General features: G+C 42.1%; 1 long non-coding RNA gene across 1 annotated transcript in view; it reads left to right on the top strand.

Moving 5' to 3' along the window:
* The first annotated feature begins 3,059 nt into the window (after positions 1-3,059).
* Positions 3,060-7,931, top strand: part of LOC111936490 (uncharacterized) — an 83,223-nt gene continuing 78,351 nt past the window's right edge. Inside the window, exon 1 of the long non-coding RNA XR_015277649.1 lies at positions 3,060-3,231. This is a non-coding gene — a long non-coding RNA (uncharacterized LOC111936490). The remainder of the gene's footprint in view (positions 3,232-7,931) is intronic.

Below are 7,931 nucleotides of genomic sequence, written 5' to 3'. Positions count from 1 at the left end.
AGCGGTGTGTGCTAGCAGTGAAACATTTGCCAAAACCTATTGAAATTTTTCGTGTGCTTCAAACATTGGCATTCTGAGGAGAAGCTAGTGCCACCTATCATCAAAAAGTAGGAAATTAAACACCAAAGTGATGTGTTTAAACTGGAGAAACTGCTATTTTCATTGCAAAGCTGCTTGTTTTATATTAAAAAGGCAATTAGTAAGATGTTGGGGCTGCTTGGGATGATTGTGGGTGAGATGCTGGCCTGGCCACTCTCACCCTGCAAAAGAGGTCAAGGCTAGGCAGATTCTGGATGTTCTGGTCTTGCTGACCAAAGGGAGAGTTATGAGTTTATAATCTGCATCAAGGGTGCAAATGCAAGTCAAGCAGATCAGTTGAGGTCCAACTCACCACAATTAAGTAGTTAAATATTTTTGTGAATCTGAACCTAAATAACTTTTGCTCCACTTTTTCTCTTTTTAGTGGTATAAATCGTTTTGAGTCACTCTTGAGAGCAGAGTGTAGGTTCATTAAAGTGGCACAGATATTTTGAAAATGTTTTTCCTTTTTCTTTAGAAAGGTACATTTGGAATGATAACCCTGTTGGAGTTTTTGTTTAAAATACTCAAAATACATCCTAGCATGTCCAAGCTGTGTTTTTTTCCTCACAGTCTCAAGCTATCATAATACTGAGGCCCAGGATACTGCATTGTGCCTTCTTTTTCTGAAAAGAAATGAAGTTCAAAGCTTCAGTGGGCTCCTGAGAGGCCCACTGTGAGGGATTTGTGTTGTGTTCAGCCTTATTGGGAAAAAAGTCACGACACTTTTCATCTCTTAGGGGCCTGCTTCATTTTTTGATCCTGGAGCCAAATCATCTTTCTTAAGTCTGAATCCAAGGCCCTTTTTGCCAGCCGTCAGGCCAGGGTGACATAAGGCTTTCTCTCTCTTTATGACTCTTTGTAACTATTAAAGCTATTCAAGACCTTAAAATTCTAATGGTTTTTGAAGTAAATTTTGAAGCTCTTTGCCTGACCACAAGTCAAAATAGTGGACCTTTAGGTTGTCTTTCTTTCTTTTCATTTGAAATGCATTGATAAATGCATGGATGATAAATTTAGTCTGAGGCAAATGCACACAGCATCACATCTCACAGAACTATTCTTTGATACACCCTCTGAAAATTCAGCTTAAGTAGAAAAATGCTGGCTGCTTAGAAAAATGAGGCTCCTAATCAGTTAATTTGTGCCAGGCCTGAGGACTTCATGAAAACCTGTGGATTTAATGTGCCATATATACATATCATCTATATATTAATACTCTAAACACTCTAAAATAAATAACACACTAAAAACTACTCCTCCTCTTGTTAATGTGCTGATAAATTCTGATTCAAGATAAGGTTCTGACTTACTTGGTGTGTAAATATCAGTGTGACATATATCATAGAGCTCTTACAGCGCACAGAGGCCAAACAGTAGAAGAGCATCAACACCATCATAATAGTGGAAAAGGAGATGACAAGTAAAAACTATTTTAAATATGTTTTTACAGTCTACACCTCTACATCCCTCCCTCTCTCACTTCATTCCCCAAGGTGAATCTCTTGCTGACAGAACTAAGAAGTTCTGTTCTAGCAATGTTTTGTTGTACCTTATCACATAAAACAAATGTTTTTTTCAAAAGCTTTCTTACATGAAGGCAATGAAGTAAATCTAATCTCAAACATTCCACTCAGGCTTACAGAAGAGCAAAGAGGACTCACTTTGGCTTGGATGACATTTATGGCCTGCAAGCAGCTCATGGATAGGAAAAGGCAGCATGCTGTTCTCTGTAGGATGTACAATCTGAAACAATTTTATCAGAAATACTAGATAGAAATCTTTATAAGCTGGAGTTCAACAACTGGGTGGTTTTATCTTAGAGGCAAAAGAACTAAAAAACAAACCCCACTACTTTTAAAATCTGCCATATGCACAGTAACTTGCAGTTAATAATTAAATTCTCACAATATCCTTTCACAGTTCCAGGCAGACCATATTGGCTTAGGTTGGCCTGGTTGTCGAGTGTGAACTGAAATGATTTCTAACAGCAATCAAATACATTTTGAAATATGCACATAAAAATCCTAGCTCAGAGGCTCAAAGCAATAATGATTCATGTATTGGCAAATGAACCTGTCCTCTGCAAGCTAGCCCCTGAAATGTAATAAGGGGTCAGTCCAAGGAAATAAAAAAAGCGTGTTTATTAAGATGTTGAGAGGTAATATTTTGGAATGGGAGTTTGTGGTGACATATTCAACATCTAGTGATTGAGGTGTTGGACTGGCCTCCAGAAGTCAGTCTTTGTCAAGGGTGCCTTTATCAAATCTATATCCATGGAGGGATTTAGGCAATGTACTTGCCAGAATTCTTCTGTCCCTTGGTGGTACCCAAGGGAAGCTCTTTGCCCCCGGTATAAGCAAGACCAGGACACAGAAAAGGTGAGAACAGCTGTCCTGTATCTCCTGTGCTGTGAAGATGCTCAGGAAAGGGCTGTGTATGAGACCTGGGAGATTTCAGATAAATAACACAACTGCCTTCTGCTACCACTTCTGGACATGTCCAAATACACTCTGAAGAGATTATGAATTAAAAAAAAAATAGTAATAATCTCCCCTGGAGCCTAATGGCATGAGCAGTGGCTAGACACTGCTTTTCTTGCTTGTTTTGAGCATGAAACAGGGGCCAGATTCTCTCTCCCCATGAATGCTCATCACCTGGGACTCAGAAGGGCTCACAGGGCTGGGACTTTGACTTGGTGAGCCACAGAAATCTGGGGACACAGGCAGCCCCTGGGTTAGGCTCTACCACCATTTATTCCTGTGCTCTCACACAGAGCACCATCAGTAAGAAAATGGGAGAAAGAGAGGAGCAGCAGTGTGGAGGAAAAATCAGTAAGGACTCAGGTATTTTATGGGAGCAGAACAGCCTTAAATAAATATCTGCACAGAACCCCACTCCTTGCATCTGAGATGCTGGTCCATTTTATCCCACTGGTTTTAATTTGTGGCCTGAGGCTGCTCAGCTAAGTGGCATTTAGTGACTCAGGGATGAAGGGGACAGCAGTGCAGCCTGCAGACTCCTGAGAGCCGTGACCTTTCCCAGCACCGTGTAGAAAAGCTGCCGATCTCACGAAGAATGAACAAATCTGGGTGCCGCGGGCAGAAACCGGCACTGCCACCATCTGCAGAAGTGTCACTTCATTAACCCCAGGTACAGCTGCCATCTCTCTGCCCTGAGGTGAGGGGACAGGCAGGCACACAGGGCTGTACCCCAAGCTTTGGGGCATGGCTGGAACCCCACAGCACGAGCCCTCAGTGCCCAGGCCTCAAGCAAGCGGCTGCCGAGGCCTTCTCCTTTGTATGGAGGGGCCTTGTTCGGCCTGGGAGCCGTCCTTAGCTGGGACACAGCCACTGTCCCTGTGGTGTCCCTGTGGGGTCCCTGTGGTGTCCCGGGGTCCCTGTGGTTTCCCTGTGGGGTCCCTGTGGTGTCCCTGTGGTGTCCCTGTGGTGTCCCTGGGAGGGGAGCTTGGTGCGCTGCAGCTGTCCTCCCTGACGGTCGCTCCTGCAGGGATGGAGGCCTGGCACAGATCCCATGGGACACTTATGGAAGAGGGCCAGGAGAGCAGGAGCTCCCAGCTGCCTCAGAGCTCGGAGGGATGGGATACAGGTCTTTTCCTGAGGGGCTGGAGGAACAGTCTCCCCCAAAAGGGTCAGCATTAATGAGTGCTGGCTGGGACCAACACCCTGTGGTGTCCATGAGGAGGCTCAGGGATGCTCTGAGCTACTCGCTGGGAAAACTGGAGGATCCTGCCCATCCTGTCCATCCCTGCAGGCAGAGCTGGCACCACAGAGCCAGACAATGGCCTCTGCTCAGTCCAGGACACTTGGGAAGCTGGGCTCTGCAGTGCAGGAGGCACAAAATGTGGACACAGACTGGGCTCATCATAGCAGCTCCTTTGTATTCTCTGTGGAGGGTGGGCTAGAGCAGCCTTAATATACTACATGCACAAAATTCACTTTTCTAGCATTCAGATAAATTTGTTTTCCTTTCCGAAGCCTATGCATGTCTCTGTTCCCAATACTATTTTAAGGTCTCAGGTGTAATATCCCTTTGGTTCCCCTGCAGTCAGATCTGTGTTCTTACAGGTTCTTTGGATGCCAAGCCAAAGTCATTAAGACTTTAGTCACAGAAACCTTCATAAAATAAAATAAAATTCTTCTCAAAATTCTTCCCTCTCCCCATGTGTTCATGATGGTTTCAAAGCTCGAGACAGCAACCTGATACTGACAGAGCCTGGAATTTTCTCATCTGAGGTGCTGCTGGGAGATCCTATGCAGAGATTTAATCAGGACTAGGGACAGTTATCAGAGCAGTCTGTCATGCCTAGGAAACCTTGAATTATGTGCTAATTATCCACCTACACTGCCAGGGAATAAATAAATAATTATTTCATTTCACCGCGCTAAAGAGAATTCCAGTTATAAGATTGCAGGCTGGGTTTTTTCCATGGTGTGTTGGAGGTGCAGTAAGGAGCAAAAAGGTTTGCTCAGGAGTGACTGGGTGGGTCTGGAGTCCCATGGGCTCTGGAGCAGCAGAATCAAAGCTCAGGGTGGTCACTTTGGAGGGGGTGACTGCTGGTCATTGCCTGCCTCCTGAAAGGGCTGTGTAATGATGAGAGGCTGGGTATCTGCTCTTTTCCACTTTCTTGCTGTGTAGTGTTGCTTTTAATCACAGGAAAGGAAAGCAGGTTCAGGGAGACAGGCTTTGTCCTCACCTTGACCTTGCAAACAAAAGAAAATGCTGATAAGAAGATCCTTTTTGAGTCAAGGTGTGAGATGTATTGTTCAAACCTGAAAATTTCTAAAGCTGTGATCAAACTAGATTAGGCTCATATGTGTGAGTGAAAAATAATGCCAGTCTTTCTTTTAAGCATTTGAAATGAAAGTTTGCTTGCTTGCTTCTTTAAAAACTAGAAAAATTAACATTTTTTCCATTCTAGGAGTTCAGTGTTTGCTCAAGTACAAAGGCTGCTGGCAATATGGGAAGGTAGGAAAAGAACTGTGAAATTAATTAAATTGACACTTCAAGAAGATATCTTTATTGTTGCAATCCTCAAAACAGCAGTATAAAGCAAACTTATGACATTTTGCCAAATGTTATTTTTCATGAGTTAAGAAAAGCTAGAGATTTTGCTAAACTCTGAAACCCAGGGGTCTGGTTTGATACACATTCTGAGGGTGAGAGCAACTGTTGAACTGCAGGCAGCCTGGATTTATCTCTCCTTTCCTGTAGCTGTCAAATAATGAACTGCTCCTGGATGGCATTTTTCTTAATGACTTATAATTAAGACTTAAATTCAAATTATGTGATAATATCTTTATTATGTTTTTTTTTAAGTACAGTGCATGCTATGAAACCCATAAAAATCAATTCTGGTTCTTTAAGGATCCCTGTGATTAAATAAACATGAAGGATAATTATTTCTTATTGTTCTTGTTTAGGTGTTTTCATCTCCTTTCCTAGATCTTCCTTCCACCTGTTTTATATTTGGAATAATTAGCTGAAGCTAGTGATTTTGTTAGCACCAGGAATAAATCTACCTGGATTTGAGGAGGAAGGAGAGTAGGGAAAGAATGAGAAGTAGGGGGTAAGGAGATTAATGTAGGTAAGAAAGACTGACTATTCCCAACATGCAAGTCAGGGTTTAGGTGGGATTTTTCATTTGTTCATGTTTGGTTTTCTCTTTTTTAACCCAAGCCATTGAGCATTGATATCTTTTTCTACATAAGACTTTTTACTGGTGAAATTCAGAAGCCTGTACATGGCTCTGCTTCAGGGTAATTGATATCTGCTGGGCAAAACAGAAACCAGTGCAAGAGTTCAGACTACAAATCAGAGCAGTAGAAACAGATGAGTCTTAACAATGGTCTTGACTGCAGGGGTGCTTCACATATTCAGAGACCTGGATTTGTTCTGTAAAGTGATGAGAAAAATGGCCCACGTGGGAAACCATTATTGATTGCTTCCTCTGCCCTTCAGTGATAAATATTGCACGACTATCTGTTCATCCTTTGCATTAAAGGAACAATCCGATATCCATTTGTGTTTTCCACACTGTGCTACTATGGCAAGCTCTTTCCTACACTTCATATAAAGCAAAACCCAAAGAGGTTTCTTCTGAATGCTGGATGACAAATAGGAGAGTAATGCCTTCCACAGGAAATCTCATGTTGCTGTTGTATACACTGTTAGGATTTCTTTTACTTCCAAAATTATAGTGGAGAATATTTCAGTCCCATTTATATGGGGGATAACTTTAAACCTGGAATGAATTCTTACCATTAGCATTCCCATGTCAGCTTCTGAAAGACGTGTGAAAATGTTTGTTTTCTTGCAAAATCCTCACCTGCAGGCATGCATTCTTGGAGATTTTCAGAAATATATTGACAGAACCAAAGCAAAACTTGTCCTTTCCAAACCCCAGTACTCAGCTGCAAGTAGTGCTTATATTTCCTTTAGAAAAAGATAAAGAATCTTGATGATCTCAATGAGAAAAATCAATACAATAAAATTTAGGGGTTTCTTTTCTTCCAGCTCTTCAATCTTAAACCAAATATTGCTTTCCTCTTCTTCTCTGTAATTTTACAAATTGATATGAACTATCCAGATTTTATATTTAAACAATATGACATAAAATTTCTCAATTATTTCTGCACCTTGAGGCATTAACAACTGGAAAGAAACAGGGCCCTGACAGGTTTCTGTTGAAATTCCCATCTCACAGTTCCACTGCTTACCTCATTGTGTTTGAACTCTGATTGTAAATTTTCACTTGTGGGCTCCTTTGGGCAAGGGACCTGCTTGACCTCTGGGTGGCCCAGCTCTGATACCCAGCTGTAACCCCCACTTATTTTCCTTTTATTCTTTCCATCTCCTGAGTTGCTCTGCACGTTCTTAGGCTGTTCTGGATAGGTTCTTAATACCATCCCTATTGATTTCCAGGAGATAAATGTCAGGCATGGTCCATATGTCACTGTGATCTAGCACTGGTCAGCCCAAGTGAACAACAGAAGTGAGAAGCAGTGTGACAGCACCACACCATTTCTGGCACCTGCTCTTTCTCCTGGAGAGACAACAATTATCAAACCCTACATGAATAACTTAGAGAGTTTAAATAGGTGTTGGTTGATGGAAAGCTGCTGAGGAGTCATGGGTAGGTGGTTCTGTGCTTTGTTGTGGTCTGCTGGCACTGGTCCAGCTGATAAGAGATGATTTATTCCTTGCAAATCAGCCCAAAATGTAGCTGATGCATCAATCTTTCTTTACGCAGCTCATTGTAGCTGAGTGTTAACAACACAGAAATACTGAGAGCATCTTCTCCCTCTGGTGCAAGTGGAGGTGCTGATTCAGGGCATCAGAGACTGCAGCCCCTTTGTGAGGTGCAGCAGTCGGTAGAAGCCAAGCATAAAATGCACTGGAATAGCTTCTCTGTGCTGCAGGAACTGCATGCTGGGTTCTAGAAATTTCAATCCACTCATCACTTTGTTTATGCCATCAGACAGGCTCAAGTTATCGGGGCTTGTGGAAAACTACTCCTTAACCTTGTCCTACTGTATTTTCCTGGTGTATGTCAATGCTAAAGTGGGGAAAATGCATATAGTTTGTGAATTTCAAGACTTTGGAATAAAAATGTAGAAGCTAAAAAAAAAACCACCTCATAAAATGCTGTGTTTTGCAATTTTGGAGGCTGGGGGGAAGCTTGTGCCATATATTCATTATACATACATTCCTTTAATTTGGTTATTACAATACAAATATCCAGGGATAACAGCAAGGGAAAATCTTTCATCTGTGTTAAATCCCAATGTGTTGTTTGATAAGAGCAAGGCATCAGCGTTACCAGATGAATT

Source organism: Cyanistes caeruleus, chromosome 18, assembly GCF_971803275.1.
Source record: "Cyanistes caeruleus chromosome 18, bCyaCae1.hap1.1, whole genome shotgun sequence".
In the NCBI taxonomy this organism is placed as follows: Eukaryota; Metazoa; Chordata; class Aves; order Passeriformes; family Paridae; genus Cyanistes; species Cyanistes caeruleus.
The sequence above is the reverse complement of the archived record's forward strand: the minus strand, read 5'-3'. Positions and strand labels throughout refer to the sequence as shown.